Genomic DNA, 22352 nt, shown 5'->3' on the forward strand with positions numbered 1-22352 from the left:
AAAGTAACCTGAGGATGGATACCACCAGCACGGAGCACAGCAGCCCTGTAGTCACGGCGCACACCTCGGCCAAGAGAATGACGAAACCTCGTAGCCTTCCAGCGGATGGAAATCCAGCTCCAGCGGCGCCAAAAAGATTTCGCTCATCGCAAGGCCTACCCCCTCCACCGACACATACGCCTCCGGTGTCACCAACGACATCATGGTACAAAGTGGTTATCAAGCCTCGTGCTAGATACGACATGTTTACTCTGCCCAACCGTACCATTCAAGCGGCTCTGGATGCCTGCCTCGAGAAGCCCAGATTTCAAGGTTTCGCCCTACACAAACCCACCAATACCGTCTCAGTAGGGCTGCCTGCTATGGAACTAGTTTATAAGCTCCAAGAGCTCCAACAGATCCAAGTCTCAGAAGAATGTGTCCTTCCAGTCCAGGCGTACATCGCCAGTGGTACTGATTTAAGGCGCTATGTGGTTAATAGTGTTGACCATGACGAAGAACCTGAAAAGCTCCTGCAGGAACAATCATGTCCTACGCACAGGGTCGTCGCTGCTCGCTACCTAGGGAGCGGTCGTACATGCCTAATCACGCTTCAGGGTCCTAATTCCACACCTGAACGTATCCTGTACTACGGCTGCGTATTGCGCCCGCGCCCATTCAAACCCTCCGTTGTGCACTGCTACTTCTGCTTTAAACAGGGACACATGAAGTCATCGTACTAAAGATTCACCTAAAGACGATAACATTGAACCTGACCCATCAGCATCCTTTCGAAGCGGCCTATGCCAAACAGATGATCATGACATCACTTCCCCGACATGCCCTACGAAGTTGGAAGGTGCTAAGAAAGCTCGACAACGCCACTCTCGGCAGCAACCAAGCACCTCTCAAGGTCAATCGATGAAACAAGTCCCTGTGTAGAACCGTAACGCCGTTCTAGCATCGCTGGAAGACGCTAGCCAGGTAGTAGTAGTAGTAGTAGTAGTAGTAGTAGTAGTAGTAGTAGTAGTAGTAGTAAAACTTTATTATATTCAGAAACCGGACAGGCTCCTACCCCAGTCCACAGAGGGGGTAGGGGGTTAAAGACGAAGTTTGTCCAGCAGGGTGGTGCCCCTATTCCAAGGCCCCACTAGCACGGGCCATCCGCTCAGCTCGTTGGATCAGTCGTAGCTGATCTTCCAGGGCCGGGCTAGACAGCAGCGCCTCCCATTCGTTCCACGTGCCGTTTGTTTCGTGTTCTCCGTGTTCTGCACACTCCCACGTGATGTGAAAGAGTGTTGGTGTTGCTCCACACCACGGGCATATGTCTCTGTATGCCGTGGGGTAGATCAGGTGGAGTGTGTGCAAATTTATGTAGGTGTTCGTCTGTAATCTTCGCAACACGGTTGCCTCCGCAGTGCTGAGTTTACCGTGCGGGGGTGGATAGATCTTTCTATTTTCTCTGAAGTATTCCAGAATTGTTGCAAAGCAAGGATCTAGGGGTGTAGGGTCCTCTATTGCAGAGTCTGGGGCGGCACGGTGATTTGTAAAGCCTCGAGCCGCCTCGTCCGCATGCAGGTTCCCGGTGACACCCTCGTGCCCCGGTTCCCAGGTCACCGTTTGGATGTATTGAACCGTGGGGTTCCATCCAGTCCCGACAAGTATTCGGAGCGCCTGTGCTCCAACTTTGCCCCTCAGATAGTTTCTGCAAGCTTTCTGTGAGTCTGTGATTATCGTTAATGGAGCGTTTCGCGTCCAGCCCTCTTTTATTGCGAGCGCAATTGCAACCTCTTCTGCTGCTGTTGTAGAAGCGCGATCTATTGAAGCGCACGCTGTAATTTTCCCTCTACGGTCTGTGACCACTGCCACCGCCTTCCTTGCATCTGTCTGATAAGGCGCGGCGTCAGCGAATCTTGCCGTATTCATGTATTTTGTCATTTTTTCTATGTATTGTGCCCTAGCCGTTCTTCTCCCAGCATGCAGGGTAGGATCCATGTTATTTGGTATGGGGGATACCGTGTACCATTCTCTAAGTTCGTTGGGTATCTCATTAGTTTCTTGATGTTTTTGCATTAGTGCATCACGCCCTAACTTGCTTAAGACTTCTCTGCCTGTTGGAGTCTGGAGCAGGCGATTTTCTTGTGTTCGTAGCTGTGGCTCGGTTAATTCTTCAATCGTGTTGTGTAGACCAAGCGCCAGTAGCTTGTCGTTTGAAGTATTCTGAGGTAATCTTAGAGCAGTCTTGTAGGCCATTCTTATTATTTGGTTTGCTTTTTCTTTCTCTTCCCTGTTCATATTATGATAGGGGAGTGAGTATGGGATGCGACTGACGATGAGACTTTTTACCAGTCGGAGGGTATCTTGTTCTCGCATCCCCGTACGATTGTTTGTTATACGGGCGATCATGCGTGAGATCTGTTGCACTGCTGATTTGAGGGTATTTAGTGTATGCAGGCATCTCTGATTAGCTTGCAGCCACATACCGAGTATTCTTATGGTATCTTTCTCTTGAATGATTTTTCCTTCTAGCTTGACTTGCAACTTTAGACACGGGTCCGTCCTTAGCGATTTTCTCTTTGTAAAGCGGATAAGTTCCGACTTTTCCGCTGAGCATTGGAGTCCCCGTATTCTCGTGTACTCTTCTATGGTGCTAGCTGCCTGTTGTAGTCTATCTTCTTTCTCCGCTAGGCTACCTGTAGTTGTCCATACGGTTATGTCGTCGGCATATATCGTATGTTGTAGACCGGCGATTTCTTTGAGTTGCTTTGCAAGGCCTATGAAGGCAACGTTGAAAAGTGTGGGTGAAATTACCGCCCCTTGTGGTGTTCCTTTGTTTGGTGGCCGAATGGTGTCGGATTCATAATCACCCATCTTTATTATTGCAGTTCTCTGATTAAGGAAACTCTGGACGTATTGAAATATCCTCTGTCCGCAGTTAGTTTCCTCCAGCCCTTCAAGTATTCCTTTGTGACTGATGTTATCGAAGGCTCCTTTTATGTCAACGGCCATCATGACATTTTCCCCCACCTTTGAGACGTTCGTTAGTACTTCTTCTTTTAAGAGTAGCAGGATATCCTGCGCTGAAAGGTGTGGGCGAAAGCCAAACATTGTGTTGGGCATCAGTCCGTTGTACTCAAGATGATTTAGGAGCCTGGCGTTGACCACTCTTTCAAAGATTTTTCCTAAGCAGGATGTAATCGAGATCGGTCTCAGGTTCTCGATGCTCAGCTTTTTTCCTGGTTTAGGCACCATGACCACAATCGCGTGTTTCCATTGTCGTGGCACAGTGCCTCCAAGCCAATGTTTGTTGATGTATTTTGTGAGAGCTACAATGGCTTCGTCATTTAGGTTTGTGATCATAACGTTAGTGATTCGATCTGCACCCGCAGCCGTGTTCTTTTTAACACGAAAGTGTTTTATGCCGGGGTCCACCAAGACTTCACTGACGTATTTCCGTCACGGAAATACGTCATAGAACATAATACAAAGAAAGAAACCAGAAGAAAAAGTTCCACAAACATGCAAAATTTGGAAATCGAACCCACGACCTCTCGGTCCGCGACGATAGATCGCCGAGCGTTTAACCCATTGCGCCACAAACGCATATGCAGAGAGCTACACAGACGCGCCTTATATATCTAACACTCCTCCGTGTACCCGCGCTCTTGCTCGGGGCGGTGCCGCCGCCTACGAGCAGAAAAGAGAAGTACTGCATTATGACACTAACGCGCACCGACAGTGAACGCTTCGGTGGTCTCAGCACTACGACGCCTCGATGCCAGCATTCGAAGGGACGCTGGCATCAAGAAGCACTACCAACGCCACCTAGGTGGCGTTCACCGTACTCAGCACAGCGGAGCGTGGCCTCCGCAATTAGCTCTGAAAATGTTTCTGAAGTTGATCGCGGAGGCTGCAATTACGACGCGCTGTACGCGCTGATTTGACTCGGTGACGATTCAGTTACGTGCTTTGTCTTGCGCGTTGTATTAGTGTGTCAGTTACGTGCTTCGTCTTTCGCGTTGTGCTAGCGTGTGCAGCGTAGTGCAGCTTCCATATGCACGACGGTTGCTCATGGTCATCGACGTTGGTAGTCGTGATGGAGGAGACGTGCCACCAGGCGTCAGCGTGGGTGCATCAACGCCTAAGGGCGCTTTAGCCACAAAACACCAATAGACATTATATATCAATGTGCAATAAACATTACACTACTTCTGTGAAGACACGTTTCACTTTCGTGTTCTATACCGATTCCTATATAAGAGGGATCAACCACATTTTTTGTACTAAAGATTGCTGCTCTGACTTCTGCCTCCGTGAAAGGCTTGTCTAGCTCAGGTTGCGGTGATCCTTTATACCTTCCGTGGTATGGAGGTATCTTCGCGTCTTCCCCAAAGCATTTTTTATGGATGGCTTGAATGAGATCTTCTTTTGTGCCAGGGTATGAGTGTATTAATCTTTCGATGGCTTTACTATTTTCACTTTTCGTCTTTGTTGGGTCAACCATGGCTTTAAGTATGTTCCATGTTTTGGCCGTACCCAGGGTTCCGTTGAGTGAATCACAGAATCTGGCCTAATTGGTTGAGGCTAGTTGATTGGCGTATTCTTCTGCACGCTGGGTGATATCTCTGATTTTTGCCTTTAATTTGCTGTTACGCTTCTGCCTTTTCCACCTTTTTGTAAGGCTTCTCCTTGCTTCCCAGAGATGTAATAGGTGGGAGTCGACCTCAGGCGCCTGGTTTGTTCTTGTTATTTCCTTTGTGTACCTTTCTTTTTGACTTCTTATTTCATCGCACCATTCATTTAAGTTTGCTATGTCTGTGGCGGTCATCCGTTTTTCTAATGATTTTCTAAACGCATGCCAGTCCGTTGTTTTGGCTGCGCCAATCTTTTTACGGATTTGGTTTATGTGTATCGTGGTGCTATAATATAGTGGTCACTGCCTAGATTTTCTAGGGTGTTGCACCACTCCACAGCCTGACAATTTTTGCACATGGTTAGATCCGGACTTGTGTCATTGGATTTACTGTTTCCTATTCTTGTTGGGATTGTTGGATCTGTTAGGAGTGCCATGCCTGTCTCTTCTATTTGTTTTGAAATGTTCTTCCCTTTGTTATCCTGCGTTAGGTATCCCCAACTTGGATCTTTTGCATTAAAATCGCCCACAACTATAAGAGAGTTGTGTTTCGCTAGTTTTACTGCGTCACCAAAGAGCTGCTCGAAGGTTATCTTTCTCTGTTTAGGTGGACTATAAATGTTTAAAATGAAGGCACTGTTCTTTTTCTTGCCTTTACATAAGATTTCTGTAATGGTATGTGGTATTTCGATTCCTTCTATTGGTTTATGCTGTATTGCCGTTATGTATTTGTGGACTAATGTCGCTACTTTCCATTTACTGTTTGTATTGACGTCGTCACCGTGAGTATCGTAACCCTGTAGGCTTGGCTTGACTCCAACCTCCTGGAGGGCTATTACAGCTGGTGGCCTCTGTTGTTTGGCCACCAGCTGTAATAGCTGTTCCTTCTTCTGTCGAAATACACGGCAGTTCCACTGCCATATCTCGCACTCTTCGGTAGTTTTTGCTGGTCGGTTAGGCATTTTCGGTGGATTCTTGTGTCGTGCTTATTAGGCCTTGCCTGTTGTATGCTTTTTCTGCTCTTTCCCTTATGTAGCTACCATTGGTATGCTTTCTCAATGCTTTTGTGAATTCTATTTGTTGCGCCTGGATTTTCTTTTCCATAGCTTCTACTTTTCTGTCTACCAGCGCCATGACTTGTTCGACGACGGAGGGAATTATTTCTTTTATGGCTTCTTTCAGAAACGATATCGTGACTGTAGAGTCTTCGCTCGTTCTTGATGCGTTGTGTTGTTGTTGCTGCTGCCCTACCAGGGAGGTTCGAGTGGATTTCTCTTGCGGTGACAGGTGACAACAGGTGACAACAGCCAGGTGACAACAGCAAGTACAGCGACAAGTGATGCGGCCAAACCTACATATAGCACAGCCGTTAGGGCGTCCATTTCGCGACCACAACGGCAACGGGCATCACAATCGATAGAAGACACGCCGCTTCCCTTGGCGAATGAAGAATTCCAGATCGACGCTCGCCTCGCCACTCTCGAAAAGGAAATCCAGCGTATCAAGGAACGCCGTACACTGCTCCAGCGTCGTCATGACGGAGCACGGGCATCACAATCGACGTCGAAGTCCATTCCTGCTCACGTGGTTAACCCAGCATCTATGTCACAGTCTCTTTCACCCCAAGAACTCTTGCGCTTCGTTGCGCAACAGCTCCAGCATCTCACCTCGGTTGTAGTGGCCAACCTTAACCTGTTATGGCTGCTACGTCTTCAAGTGCGCCTGAAGGCATTTTACAGTGGCACTGCCGCGGCATCGGCAGGAAGGTCGGAGAGCTGCGCCAGCGTCTCAGATATGGGAAACTGCGTGTTTGGGCTCTACTGCTTCAAGAAACTAACCCTGCCACCCATTTCAGGATTTGTGGCATACTCATCGCCTTCAATGCTGGACCGCAGGAGTGCTACGCCTGATGTCCCTCCAGGAAAGGCTGTCGTTTATGTACGATCCACCCTTTATCAGACCCGTGTTGATCTTTCACGGTGGTGCACTTTATGTCAAGAAGTCGTGGCCGTATTGGTTCGTCTCCAACGCACAGACGTTATCGTCGTTTCGTACTATGCACGCCCCTACAGTGGTCGTGCGGCTCGGTTGTGTCTCGGCTGGTTGGCACACCTCCGACAGAAACATCCTGGTTGCCCCATTATGGTAGCAGGGGATTTTAACGCGCCCCAAACCACATGGGGTTACGCCATTTCCAGTGCGCGTGGTACGTGTGTGCTGGACACATTTATGGCCACCAATTCACGCGGCTTAATAATGTGTCAGTGCCTACTCGTCGGCGGGACCACCCTCGCACGCCGCCACACTCACCGGACTTGCCTTGGCTAGGAAGGACGACCGTCTCATGGTCATGAGAACCCGGCTACTGGGGAAGTGACCACCATCCGATTCACCTTGGCTTACCTTCGGGCGGAACAGGCCGCCTTCGCCGGCTGTACCGAGTGGTGGACTGGGATCGATATAGGGAGGCATCGGAAAGCACTGTAATCAGCTTCATGCAGGACCCGTCCCATTGTCTTAGTGCGGCACTAGTGGAAGCAACCCGTACTTCTTTGGTGGATGAATCGCGAACCGCTCCAGATTTGCAACTTCTGCGTCTCTGGGCGTCGCGCCGCCAAGCAGACCTTGCATCAGAACGTGACCTTTCATCAAATTCCCTCCGGTTGGAGGCCCAATGCCTTACTGCAGTAGCTCGGCGCCATGAACACCGCTTAGAACGTGGCCGCTGGATAGACTGGTGCCCTTCCCTCGGCCCTTCGTCATCCAATGGCTCTATTTGGACCATCTTCCGTGTAATGGAACGCGGTCGGCGGCCTCCAGAACCTGCAGCCTGCGCGCTGTTAGCATCTGGCCAGACACCAGCAGTATTCGCCGAAACGGTCGCCCACACCTTTTTTTTCTGCTTTGGACGCAGCACCGCCTCCTTTCGTTGTTCAAAACAGCCTTCCCACGGACGCAGGCACGCCGCCTACGCTCGCCGACAACGAGGGTATACAAGCTGCCTTCACTATGGCGGAATTTTTAGCGGCAATAGACTTGTCGAAGCCAGGCAAGGCACCAGGACCGGATGGCATACCGTATGAACTGTATAAAAACATGGAAGGCAAGGTTCTCGATGTGCTGTTAGGTGCCATAAACGAAGCTTGGGCTACAGGAGCCATTCCTGATTCTTGGCGTCATGCAGAAATGGTCCCTATTCCCAAACCCGGAAAGCCCCCGGACAATAGCGCTTACGTAAACGTTAGGCAAGCTGATGGAGCGTATGATCGCGACACGTATTACATGATGGCTCGAGAGATACTCCTGGTATCATCCTGGCCAAATTGGGCTCTGTCCTCATCTGGGCACCGAGGATGGCCTTGAATACCTTTCTTCTATGGTTTTTATCGGAGGTAGCTCCCGAAGAATTCACACTATTCTGGCGATGGACCTCCGCAAAGCGTATGACCATGTGAGTCACGAAGCAATTGTTCGAATTCTCCATTAGCTTCCTTTCCCTAGCCGTGTCTGCTCATTCGTCCAAGCCTTCCTGCACGCTCGCACCTTCTCTATTCGCCTGGCTGGCCACGCAGCAGGTCAGTTTGTCGCAAATCGGGGTGTCCCGCAGGGATCTGTGCTCGCACCAGTCCTTTTCAACATCTCCCTCCTTCCTCTAGCTTGGAAGCTAGCGACGATACGAAACGCACAATACGTAATGTATGCAGATGACATCACCGTTTGCTCAGTTCATCCTGAAATCTGCCACCAAGAACAAGCGCTTCAAGAGGCCCTGAACGTAACACACAACTGGTGTGCTCAGATAGGGCTTGAAATTTCCAAGGACAAGACAACATACATGTCAGTAGCGAACAAGTATGGGCACCGTCTACTGGTACTCCGCCCTCTTCTGTTAAATCTGGATCTTCTGTTAAATCTGCACCAGGCTTCAACTCTCCGTTTACTCGGCTTTGAAATGGATGCCTCCGGATCTGCGGTACCATGGGTCAAGAAGGCAAAGCAACAAACCACAGAAACGATACACTTGATACGGCGGATTGCGAAGAAATCTGGCGGAGCGCGCACCGACATGGCTCGCCTTCTTGTACGTTCCGTACTGAAACCACGACTCGTCTACGGATCCCAGTTTCAACACTTCACTAAAACAGAATGGGCTCGCCTTGAGGCCATTATTCATGAAGCAATGAGTGCCATAACGGGACTGCCACGTCTAAATCCGCAGCCAACCTTACAGGCCGAGTCACAACTCAACACTCTTGACGAACTGGTGCACCAGCGTCGATGCGCGCGCCCTTAAGCCATCGAGGCTATGCTCGGCTGCTGCACCTGCCCGGTACATGGGACATGAAATAGACAACCCAGCTTCTACGACACCCGATGTAGCTCTCTGGAACAGGGTACAATTAAGTGACAATAAGCCTCTTGGTCGTCTGCATAGCCCGGTTCCTCGCCAGGCGAACGCTCAAGTTTCCCGACTTCGTCGCACCGATGATAAACAAAACGATTCGACTCTCGTAGCATACACTGACGCCAGTGTTAATAGTACCACGATTCACACAGTTCTCGTGTGTCCACTGATACCAGAGGCAGGCCAGACGTGCTCGTATGTTGCCGATCCTGCACCGCCGGCTTATTTTGCCGAGCTTGCCGCCATACGGGACGGCTTCGCCGCGTTGCTCCCTTTTGTTCAAGCTGCTCGGTATTCTCAGCTCATCATTGGCACGGACTCGACTCAAGCCATCCACAACATACGTAGGGTATCTCGGTCCTCTCTTCTCTCGGATAGCATTCACCGTATTTCTGCCATTACGAATTTAGTGATACGCGTTCAGTGGGTACCTCGAGTAGCCCTGCTGGGTCTACTTGAAGCAGATTTGGCAACAGACCCTGAGAACTCAACGTACCCACTTCCGCATTTTCCTGAAGACGCCTGCGTACAACTGCTCCGGGAAAAAGAAAACCTCCGACGTACCACACGAGCTCTTATACCTCCGTGTGGGTCAGATCTCCCTAGTGGTTTAGCCCGCCGAGAGGAGGTTACGTTACTGAGGCTGCGTGTTGGAGTCGCACTCACCCCGTCTGTGACCGCTCTCTGGGCACCAGTACCAGCGTCCCTATGATACATCGTGCCCATTTTGTGACACTACGATTCAAAATGTGACAGTGACACACCTATTATCGACGTGCCCAGGACTTCACCTAAGCCGTCTCTGCCACCTACGGGAAACAGGCCTTCGGCCTGGCCGCCCACCCCACCTTAAACGTTGGATTCATGGACCGCATCATCGTCCCCTTCTAGATTTTTTGCATGAGTCAAGTCTGTTCGTGTATTTTTGATGTACTTTGTATTATGCCTAAGGGAAAGCTTCCGAAAAAAAAACTTTAGCCGGCGCTGGCAATGTAACAAAAAAAAAAACCAGCTACTCTCAGACTTGCACAGGTGGTCTGCACGCGCTCATGCCACTGCTCCCGCGTTTGTCGTCGTCGTCTGCATCCCCACCTGGCTGCGTTGCCGCTAGTCACTCCAGCGTAGAATTTCACTTCTCTTTTCACGTCGTAATGGGGAGGCCCTGTTTACGCGGGTATGAGCCATTGCTTAAGGGGGTATGAACCATTCATTGTCTTATGTAATGGACAGATTTAATTCTGAAGACATTTCATAGGAATCCATCCAGAATGAACGCGCTCAGGAAAGGGCTCGTCGTCGACGTGCCGATTCTAGCGTGAGGGCTTCCGAAGCCCTGGCGAACCGTCAGCGAAGGGCTGCGGACTCCGAGTTGAGGGAACGTGATATTGTGGCGAAATGTCAGCGAAGAGCCGCTCAACCCGCGTTGCGGGAGCGCGATGTTGAGGCCAAACGTCAGCGTTGTGTTCCCCTCCAGGAACCCGACAACGGTGGTGCACGCCTCGGCAACGATAACGCCAACTTCCCCGATGTGACGACCAGATTTCAACGCGAGTATCTCAATCGGAACTTCGGAGCCAGCTGTAGTGCTTGTCACCGGTTGTGGTTCGAGCACAACGTCGCAACTGGTACTCGTCAGTGCAATTCGTTCGGACGAACACCGAAGAAACACACGACAAGCTTCGCTTACGCCCACCTCTTCGGCAGAAGAGGAGCTACAGATTTTATTTTTTTACTTTTGCAGTTGACTATGTGGTTTGCTTGTTGGGAGCGTTTAAAAGCTTTTTGGTAATTTTTTTTCATTACACCGTCGCCTTGTAAATTTTTTTGTGGTCACCAAGTCAGCCATTGAGTAGCGTTGGTTCGTTAAAACCCCTTTCGGGAGCAGTGATGTCGCGCGCGTGAAACGCTCGGGCACGCCTTCACTTCGCATGCCTCTTTTCGCGTTTTGTGCCACATCCTTGAAACACCCAAAATATCTGGGAGAAATGTAGCGAGCTGCAAACAACTGAATAGAATGTCTCCGAGAGCGCTACGCAGTTTTACATTTCAGCTTATTCAATTATGCAAGTATTTGTAAATTTAGGCAGTTAATTTTGCTTAATTTGCTAATCAATCATAACAGAAAAATTCACCAGTGTGTGCAAGATAACTAAAAACAAGGAATGTTGTCCTGTGGACCAAGCTTAAAGTACCGTGAAGAACAATACGCTCCAAGATTGGAGGGCAGCGCATCTTACGCTGCTGTTTATTCCAGCACGAGGACGAACTACTCCCGTGCCACGCGCCCTTGTAGCCACACTTCGTTTTCCTTCTTTGCAGGAGTTTTTTTTTTTTACTCTCATTAAAAGAGACTCACCGCCAGGGGGCCCTGGAGAGCAGACTTTTCTTGCATGGGGCTTCCGCTCTTCGTGCTTCTTACTCCGGAACAAGACCAGTGAAGAACCGAAGTTTCGCATTGGTTTAACAGCCAAGACGAGAGGAATCTGTGGACACTAGTCACTTTCGTGGGAGTGCAGACAGTATATCAAACAGTATTCTCGATTACCGCACGCTGGCCCGGTTAATCCTAACACCAAGCCAGCTGCCGCAACCCAATCCGGAGAAACGCCGTCGTGACGCGCGGCGCGTGAGCACAAGCACGATAGCGCTCGCCCATGGCACGGTGAAGAGCCCCCAGGATGAGCCGAGAAGCAGCTGCAGCAAGCGAAATGTCAAAAGACCAGAAAGAAGTCGAAGCAAATGTGATGTAAACGTACCCGACGCGGTAAATACCTGGACAACGGGATAAATACCTGGAACTCTCACGCAGGCAGCAGCAGAACAGTCGAAACGGAAAGCGCGTGGAGCTCGATAAACAAGAAACGGCAAGAAGGGCACCGTCAATACAACAACACCGGCAACCAACAACCCAAAGAGCAGACACCCATGCCATCACCGTTGTAGCAACAACGCAGGCCCAAGAATCCGCCCCTGCCACTCGCCGACATTAAGATCGTCTACTGCCCGCATGCAGGTCTCGTACTCTCCAAATAGAACACCGTCACAGTCATGCACGCCATAAGCCTATTTGGTGGACTGCCGCAGCAAGACTTCAACGACAAAGTACACTTGCAAGTAGAAAGAATCGAAAACTTATTCATCGCAAGCACAGCCGACAAGGAAGACGCCAGGAAGCTGCTCATCATCAACAGAATACAGCTCGGAGGCACTTTCCACAACGTCAAAGGCAACATACGAACCCCGGACGACGTCTCCGGAAGCACCACCAATGCGCTCATACCCGAAACGAGCACCGCAGAACTCATGGTAGGAATCCGAGCGCTGGCAATGGTATGGTATGATAAACTTTATTCAGGTCCTGAAGATCAACCCTTAGGATGACGCAGGCGGCTCCCACGTCGGGAGAGTAAGATGCACCGTTATTCACGCCCCAATGATGGGTCAGTGGACCGGGGCAGTCGTATTCTTAAAAGGACCGCACATTGCCTACTTCATCGTCTTCCAGCTCGTACACTTCCGCTGCAGACCACATCGCAAGTCAGTGCAGTACTGCCGAACCTGTGGCAACATTGGACACCGTGAAGACGTCAATCCGAGACCGATCCCCGATTTTGCTACAAATGCGGCAAGACTGGACAGCCACAAGGCCACGATTGCATTGCAAGCTCTGTGGAGAAGGGCACGAAAATGCAAGTAGAGAGTGCAAGAAGAGACTGAAGCCAAACTGTTTCACCATCCTACAATATACGCCAACATCGCCTCAACAGGCTCCATTGAAGAGTTCATAGAGCTGGGCACCTCAGCCTCGAGCTTGAGCAGTAGCAGCACGGGCAGCTCCCCCAGGCAGACCAGATCCAAGTTAAACTTAGAGGACACGTAAGCTTCCCCTTTAAGAAGAAGCTTAGCTTGGAGACGGCTTTCTAAATACATGAGAAAGGAGAAATTGTTTTTCTTGGCAATAACTGCACCAAATTTGATGAGGTTTGTTGCATTCGAATGGATAAGTCGAAATGTAGTGATTGTTGGTAGCGAACTTCGATCAATGCCATCAACTTTTTGAAATAAAAATTGTTGAAAATCGCTAAATTTCTGAAAACGAAACTACAAGTTTACTACCGTGTAACTGTGCAATGAGAAATGATATCACAATTCTGTAAATTGAATCTAAAAGTACATCATAAGCGGACAAAATTTATGTATAAGCAAAGCTGTTATATATACCACTAATATATGACTGGCACTCCTGCAAACGCCTTCTAAAATGTAAGAAATTCACGTAAGATATAAAATATTCTGTAAAATTTCTGTGCTTTGAATGCTCTAACGGATCCAGTTTACAGAACAGTCATATGTGTTCTTGGTGCAAAGCTACAAATTTGGAAACTTCAAGCGTCTAGTTTTGTTTCCAACTTGAAAATTAAAAAAAATCTTGTTACCACACTCAGGCCCTAAATCAAAATTCCGTTACCAACAGTCACTAGAATTTAACTTTTTTCTCTCAAATGCAACAAATTTGCTTAAAATCAGCCAAATAGTTATCTCAGAAAAGCGCTTCTGCGTTTTACATGTATTTGAATAGGCAACATCGGAGTTGAGCCCAAGTTGAAGGTTCCTGTCAAGAGTGTAACGTGATAGCATTCAAAGATCTCTGACTGCTTCTCACACTTCCCGGCAACTGCAGCTGGTGTAACCGTAATGCTTGCCAGGAAACGCTGGCAGTGAACGCTATGCACGAAGGCCAGCTTTCTGGTTCTTTGTTTTCCTTTCCCCCGCATGGCGGACGCCTCCGCTGCCGCGGATGCGCGGAGGCGAGCGCCATCTGGATGGTGGTGCGAGGAACCGAGCGGTATTTGCCACTCTGGTATTGGTATAAACGCGGCCTCTTGCGTGGGCGGACCATGGAGGTAGCTCGCAGTACCGCCAAAAACACTACGACCAACCTCAAACGGTAGCTGAAGGGGTTTGTATTTGAGTTTCTGCGTAACAAAATTATGTTTTCTCGTATATTCAAATTACAATCCGACACTATCATGTCTGCAGGCTGTGTGTAAGTCGTACTTCACGAATTTTCTGACGCATTTCACTTTGTGAAATTCTATTAGATCAGTAACGCTTATGCGCCAGGCGGAGGGCCTATACATATGAGATGCGTTATGCGGGATGATTTTTCTCAAACGGACAACGTCGTCGACGCCGACACCGGATTTACTGTTACACGGGGCACCTAGCACTATCGTGTTAATACTGCGGACTGCCTCGAGCTCCCGCTCTGGCTCACGCCCCCACTCGTCAAACACGCGAGCTAGGCCTACGTGGCAAGCGGCTCTATACGGCTGAAGTGGTACGGGTAGCATGGACTTTTCGTCGACCGAAGCGGTAGCCATACGTCTCCACAAAAACAGACTGCAGAACCAGCAGAGCAAACTACACAGTCAACACAGCCTATTCCAAAGCAAGTAAAACCTCCTAGACAAGCTGCTCCACAGTCAACAGAGACAGCAAGAGCTCAGCGACAATATGCTTCAAAAATTCAAGGAACAGCAAGAACTCGCACACAAGCCACATAAAAAATGTCAGGAGCTCGAACGCACAAGCAGACAGGTGGGAACGACGCTGACCAAGGCGGACATCGAAATTCTAGTCGATGCAACGTGCCTGATATTTCAAGAAGCCTTTATGAAGAGCATCCACGCCGCGGTTAAAAAATCGCCCAATCAGCAGTCCAAAAACGGCCGCAACCTTCGAAAACAAGATCGTCCACTAAGCACCTGTTGCGGAACGCCGGCCACTTACAGGTCGCGTCGCCAGAAAAGACGAGCCGCGATACACTCAACGAAGCCTTTAGTGGCAAGAGACAAACACAAAAGGTGTCATGATGATGATAACGGTGCGCGCACTTGGCGCCAGGCGCGGAGGCCGCAGCCCACGATCCATTCTTTTTCTTCGTCGCCTGCTCCTAATCTCCGACAACGCCAAAATAGATGGGATCCAGAAGGGAATAGGTTTGGGCTATTTTGGTTATTCATCGTAATACATCTAACATATTGCGGTAAGGACGAAAGAGAAGTCGAGACAGGAAAATGTTTCAATGCAGATCCTGAGCATATTTATACACCCATCTGAATCTGCAGACAACAAGAGGGTAAAGTGCCACGTGCCGTCAAGAATGCAAGCTCTTTCCTTGATAAAGCTAACGATGGCCAACTAACGATGGCCAACTGCGCAAGTGGTGTGGTTCCTCTCAACCATCGGGCATACTATCGAACGCCTAAGCGTCGGAGCGTTTCCAGCAATCGTGATATTGAGTCCTATGTTGGTGGGAAAAACTTGCTCGGTGGCAGAATCACAGAACAATGCCGTCTGTTGGGTGTTTCGACAGCCGACTGACGGGGGCAACGAACAACGACATTTATTTCCCTGTTTCCTCGCTCGCCAAATGTGAACGTGCCTCTGACATTTTTCTGATATTTATGAACAGCCATGTGCAAAAATATAATTCATGAACCTTTACCTTCCTAGGGATAATCTCAAAGGACGATCGCCTCGGCAGCTCGCCAAAAGACCCCGGAGCGTTGTGAGAAGCAGCAAATGTATCTTCATTTACTAAAGAGAAAGAACCTCGCTAAGTGCTACCATTTTGCTGCCGCATCTACAGACAAATATGCAGATGCAAAAAGCATTCTCTTAACCTTTGAGCGAGAAATCAGCGAAAAGCTCAATTCAGTTCCTGTCTTTCTGTGTTCTACTTTTCCTTTTTAGGGAAGAACTTCTGGTTTAAAAAGCGGGCATGATTGAGCGGTTACTCTGCCGTAAAAGGTCAACTGTAACAAAGAGAAGTATGTGCTACTGAAGCATTCTTTAAAAACTCCACTGCTGATAATTTCATAATTTTCTTGTTCACGGAGTTTATGTCGCACCTATAAGATAAAGTCACGTGTATTTGGTTGTTAGTGGATATGACTCAATCTTCGACTATATGGCCCCCGGTATTTCCCTTTACATGATCGTCATTCCAGCTGCGTGTTCTGACTCTCTTCATGCCGCCGTCGTCACGCCATCATCATCGTACAGACTACGCGATAGTTTTTGTCACACCATTGTCGTCATTCGTAGTTCGAATTCCATAGTCCGAATGCTGTTGTCATGGCATCATTTTTGTTCGGTAATCGTGTTGTGATGCCGTCGCCATCGCGCCATCATGTCTGCACCGGCGTCGCCATAATATTGTCGTCGTGCTGTTCGTCGTCAAACCGCTTTCGTCGTTACATCAATGTCGATTCTCCTTCATCAATATATGGTAATAAACCTGTCTTCATCCAATTTTGATTATATCGTAGTCGTCACTGCGTCGTCGTCACACAGTCACTGGCTTGCGTCCGTTTTGTGACTCGTCGTCATACCGTCGTTGTCGGGTCATCGTTGTAACTCTAGCTTTGTCATCCGACTCTATTCATGCCATCGTCGGCACGTCATTGCCGTTGTGAGTGATGTGTGCTTGGCCTAGTTGGTCTGGGCGGCTACAGATGGCGCCACGTCTCCTGCGCAGCAAGTAGCCGCGCCGACATCGTCGCCTACCCTGCCTGCTTCCGTTTCCGGCAGCCTCATCCTTTGTTCGTTTGGCCGCCATGGACGAAGTCGGCGTGATGTGTGTGTAACATTAAGCCAGCATTAAACCGTTTCCTACTATGTGAGTCTTCCTGTGTCCAGCCCAAGCCTCACATCTGGCGCAGTCGACCCCGAACCTCTGCCAAGCCACTCATCCACTGCAGCGCAAGAACACCTTTTGGTCAACACCAGCGTCGAACGCCGGTGAGTACGCCTTTCAACCGCATTCATCATTGTACTCACGCACTCACGCCGCCGAAGACTCACGCCTGAAGATACTTCTGCCATTTTTCCGCTCGTCTGTGTTCGCTCCGCATCAGAAGAAAACACGGCCGTCATATGAAGAGTGCCGTGAATGTTGACAACTAGCCCTAGTTGACAACTAGGCTTAGCGCTCACTCGCCTAGTCTCCCGTGCGCCCAGCCTCGTTTCGGGGTGCATCATGCCCGGAATTATTTCGGAGGAATTTGACTCGACGACCATGTCGCGGCTCGGAGTCGCGACATGGTCGCCCTTATCCGAGAAGAATTGGCCCGACGTGAGCTAGAGAGCACCGTCTCTAAGGAAGAGCTCATTCAGCGTCTCGAAGTCGACATTCACCAACGTCGTGAGGCAACGCCACGGTCAAGCGTGGAGAGGGCGGATACCGCCGGCAATTCGGGTTTGACCCTTGACCCCGCGACGCTCGAAAGTCTGACACTTCTGTTTCAACAGCTGCCACGCCCCTCGACTACAATTACCACACTGCCAGACCTGTCGTCATCGATTGCTTACTTTGACCAGTCTCCAGCACAAAATGTCAATGTCTGGCTCAATGACGTTCGCCGGGTACAGCAGCTTGCCGCATGGGATGACACCACTACCCGTCTCATTGCCGCAAGTAAACTGAAAGGCACAGCTCGGAATTGGCACCTCGCTTTTAGAAATCAGCATTCAACCTGGGAAACGTGGAGCGCCGCCCTGAAGGAAACATTTTCGTCGGAGCTGACCCTCATCGAGTGGCAGGAACGCGTCATAAAGATCTGACAGGGCCCAGGCGAGAGCCTGCAAGAGTATGCTTACGCAAAGCTGCGTGTGATTGAAAGCTGTCCCGTCCCCCTTACCGACGCCCAGAAGATTATCTACTACAAGGTCTTCAGGAGCCACATGTCATCGCAGCCATCGCGGCTAATAGGCCGTCAACAGTGCGTGACTTCGTGTCCGCGTGCACAAGCCTAGACAAGTGCACTCAACATGCCCACTGACAGGGCAAGCGTAAAGCAACCGGTGCTTCCACAGAAGCCACAGCCTCGTTCATTTCAAAGGGGCAATCCAGGACGTCAGCAGTATAACTTTCAGCCACCAGCTCCGCAAACAGCTACAACAGCACAGCCAAGACAGCGCATTTCACATTTGCCCAAGGAACAACAGGAGCGAAGATACGAAGAGATTTCTGCACAGTATGGGGCCCCAGCATTTCGGAGGGGCCAAGACATCGCACAAGCAGTTTGTTACAAGTGTAAAGAGTTAGGACATTTGGCGTCAGCATGTCCCTCGCGTAGCAACAGAGCACCACGAACCCCATCGTCAACCATCCTTGATGCCCGACAGCCACGGGCCTTTCACAGCATGTCTGACAAACTTGAAGGCTCCCAACATCAATGTACATTTTTCACGGCGACTCTTGCAGGAGTCGTAGAACTTGAAGCATATCCCGACTCTGGGTCAAACGTGACGTTGATTTCTAAAGCCATCCTAATTTCTGCAATGATCTTGCGATGGACTAATTTCCCTCTGGCCGTCGTTGGAGGCGGTACAGCGCTACCAGTCGGGTCCGCCCTCCTTAAGATAACTATTGGCCCTATCACTGGTGTGGTTGAGGCAGCAGTTTTGGAGAACAACGTCCTACCCCTTAATCTGGGTGAAGACTGGTTTTTGGCAGCGCGAGCCCGTTTGATCTTCCAGCCACTCGAGCCGACTCAGCTGCAACATCCAGCCACGGGTGTAACGCTTTTGGCCACTCAGCGTCTGGTCCCGCGAATGGCCAATGCCGTCATTTTAGGCCGCCCAAAACTTTTTGCGCCGGCAGAAGCAACGTCACAAGGCTGTCTACAACGAGAACCGTTACCTTCGCAAGAAGAGCCTCGCTGGCAAGCTTTGGCGGCAAGGACAGTGCCGTTGGACAGCAGCGCTACCACACTACAAGTCTGCACTACGGTGCCTGTAACCATCCACCCCGAACTTCAACCAGCCAACCTAGGCAGCCAGCTCTCCCCTGAACAGCAGTCTGTCATTGCTGACATACAGGCCAAGAACAATGCAGTCTTTTCTCGCCATGAAGATGACATTGGTCATTTTACCGACATTCAACATCGCATTGATTTGCTGCCTAATACTGTGCCGTACAGCCGCAGCCCTTAAGGATATACGCTAGAAGACAGGCAATTCCTCGAAAGGCAAATCAAAAAGCTTCTTGCCCAAAATGTCATCCTCCCTGCATCAGGCCCGTGGGCATTTCCAGTCGTTGTGGTGTCTCGCAGTGGAAAGAAGCGCTTGTGTGTGAATTACATTCCACTCAATGAACGTACGATCAAGGTTGTACACTCCCTACCACTGGTAGATGACATCATTCAGGACATCGCTGGCTGTGCCTACTTCGCCACAATGGACATTAAGTGCGCCTACTGACAAGTCAGCCTGAGACCCCAGGGATATGAGAAAACAGCATTCATCACCCACCACGCAACTTACATGTGGACCCGAATGCCATTCGGATTAAAGAATGCACCGTCCACATTTCAGCGAGCCATGCAATTGGTATTCCAAGGCCTTTGGCCTCGCCCGGACAAAAGCGGCATACGAGTATACCTCGATGACATCCTTATCTACGCAGAGTCATTCGCCGCATTCGCAGACCTTATGCAAGAAGCCCTCCAGTTGCTGCAGGCCAGTGGACTTAAGGCCTCACTTGACAAATGTTCCTTCGGTCTCGCTTGCATCAAATTTCTTGGGTTCATCATATCAAACGAAGGCCATCGCCCGGATCCAGAAAGAGCAGCTGCCATGTGCCGTATCGCAACACCCCAAAACCATAAGGAAGTCCTTTCCTGGATACTGACACCCAGCTTTTACCGTCGATTCATCAAGGGCTTCGCTAAAGTGGTAGCCCCTCTCCAAGCCCTTGTCTAGTCGTCAACATTTCTGTGTCCAAGAACTGAGCAAAGTAGTAGCCCCTCTCCAAGCCAAGAACTGTGCATGTATCGCAAATCAAGTTGTATGTGCCTCCGTCATCTCCTGTTGCGCACCTTTCGTCCAGCCTTGAAGGGGAGACATCCTCCACTACAGTCCCTACGATGAAACTGCCATCGACCAGACACAGCCTCAGCGCCAACAGCGTGTGCGCCACCTTCCCCGTCACTTGCGAGACTTCGTGCTTGCCTGTGGACGCCAAGTTAGACCAAGGGACTTGGTCACCTGGACGGGGGTGGAATGTGAGTGATGTGTGCTTGGCCTAGTTGGTCTGGGCGGCTACAGATGGCGCCACGTGTCCTGCGCAGCAAGTAGCCGCGTCGACATCGTCGCCTACCCTGCCTGCTTCCGTTTCCGGCAGCGTCATCCTTTGTTCGTTTGGCCGCCATGTACGAAGTCGGCGTGATGTGTGTGTAACATTAGGCCAGCATTAAACCGTTTCCTACTATGTGAGCCTTCCTGTGTCCAGCCCACGCCTCACACCATCATAGAGGTGTCCTGATTTGGGTTGTGTTCCAATACTTGCCTAAGACGGAAAAGTAGAGGCTAAGTGGACAGCGGCCATCTTAGGTCTCGTTCCAGTTCTCACGAAGGCGTCAAAGTAGACAGTTTCGCGAAGACAGCATCGAAGTCAGAAACGGTGCAGGCTACTTTCCTGTCCAAACAGGATGGCAGCTGAGCAGGATGCTTGGAAAGCCGACAGGAAGGTCGTCTGCGCACAATAAAACGTAGACGTGCTTTCCTACGCCCTTAATGGTGTTTTTCGCAGGCGCAAGGACTTAAAGTACAGAAATAATGCGTGCTTTTCTCAACTTTTTCTTGTCGCCACAAGGTGGCGTCTCGTCGCAGACGTGTCTTTCATACATCATCCAGATGGTTCGAAAGGCGTTCCATTACACGGCCTCGAAGCTGTCTTGGCTGTCTTCTTAGTAGTCTACGTAGACAGTCTGCGATGCTGGGCAGAATTGGCACACACCCACAGTCATCGCCACGCAAATGTCGTCATACCATTTCCCTTTGCTATGGTCGAATGGTTCGAGCGTCGAGTCACTGTGCTGAGGGAACAGGGTTTGGAACCAACCGTCGGACAAGCTTAAGTCACTGAGTATGTGAACATGTGTACATATATGTGTGCCGCTCTTCAGAGAACTTCTTTCACGCCGACATGGGTGACTGTAGTCGTCTGCAGCGTCCGCTCCGCACGAACAAGCACGAAATCAATCGTAGGCAGGTTATTGGCGGTGATGTCAAACGTTATTTCTCCCGTACTATCGTACACACCGGATGCGTTTACGAGGGGCCTTCATAAAGGCCGTATTATTGGTGCCGTGAACAGGGGAGGAGGAGCAGGCGTACACGATAGGTCTCAAAATGAGTGCACGTCTTTCTAGTTTAGCATATGGTAAAATTTCTGTTCTATATAACACCGCGGAACACCACTAGGGCGTAAAAACAAAAAATGGCACCGTGCATAGTGAACGTTGGTTGAAGCATGAGCAGAGATGTGCGTGCGTGTGTGCTTCGATCTCGGTATTCAATCTCAGTATTCGATCTCCGTATTCAGTGTATTCTACATTACCTACAAGTCATACAGTGGTGCTTTTTGTCCAAATTTTTCCATCATTAAAACAATCCTGCGCGTTCTTAGTCACGAAGTGAAATAGGGCAAGTATAATGTGTGGTATAATATAATGTTCCGAGCGGCGCTCCGCCCGGTGATGTCGCTGCATCGGCGAGTGTTGAGCGGCGAATGATAAGGAAAGAATGGAATGAAGTGAAAGGAATGCTTAAATTACAACAGCCAATTATTATTCTATTTAGTGGAGCAAAGAATAGCACTATGAAAGATGCCTCTTACCTGAACGCAAGGAAAACAAGCACAGTTAGAGCCCCATTCACTGTTCCGACAAACTTCAGTTTACCCTTCTTTTTTAGCTTGATACCACCGGGCCCGTGACGCCAGTCTTGATCGCAGCCTCTGCGGTGAGGTTCTCGGCGTTAATCGTGATATCCGCGCCGGCTTTCCGTCAGCCGGCTCACGCGCGCTGCACACCACGGCACGACGCGTACATGGAGAAGAGCATGTTAGAGCCACTCAGTGCGTCACCGGGCTGCGGCCTGACCTTCCACGCATCGCCCTTTCCTTGCAGTTTCATCCCCGTGCGACCGCGGCGACACCTTTGCTCGAAGCGTCTGCGACGCGGTCACTCCTCTCGGCTTCAGCACAAATTTTTATTTCTGCAGCCGGCTTTACTTTGAGCTTGTACAGGTGCTTGGCAAAGAAAGAACCAACATGTACGGCCGCCGTCACACTTTGCCCGAATGCGTGAACAAGTGGCCCGCCTGCCCCGCGTGACTGTCAGTGCCACAAAGCAGCACCGGCCGGAAATGAGACGAAACTGCCGACATTAATGTCGGCGGCATATGCAACTGGTTATCACTACGCCGTCCTAGAGACGCGTGGCGGGGTTGCATTCCCTTTTCGGAGCCGCTATTTCGCGA

General features: G+C 50.0%; 1 long non-coding RNA gene across 3 annotated transcripts in view; it reads right to left on the bottom strand.

The window, feature by feature from the left end:
• Positions 1-21939, bottom strand: part of LOC125947427 (uncharacterized) — a 72694-nt gene extending 50755 nt beyond the window's left edge. For all 3 annotated transcript variants that reach the window (XR_007468287.1, XR_007468289.1, XR_007468288.1), the window contains exon 1: positions 21709-21939. This is a non-coding gene — a long non-coding RNA (uncharacterized LOC125947427). The remainder of the gene's footprint in view (positions 1-21708) is intronic.
• Positions 21940-22352: the final 413 nt, after the last annotated feature.

The sequence above is a fragment of the Dermacentor silvarum genome, chromosome 8 (genome assembly GCF_013339745.2).
Source record: "Dermacentor silvarum isolate Dsil-2018 chromosome 8, BIME_Dsil_1.4, whole genome shotgun sequence".
Lineage (NCBI taxonomy): Eukaryota > Metazoa > Arthropoda > Arachnida > Ixodida > Ixodidae > Dermacentor > Dermacentor silvarum.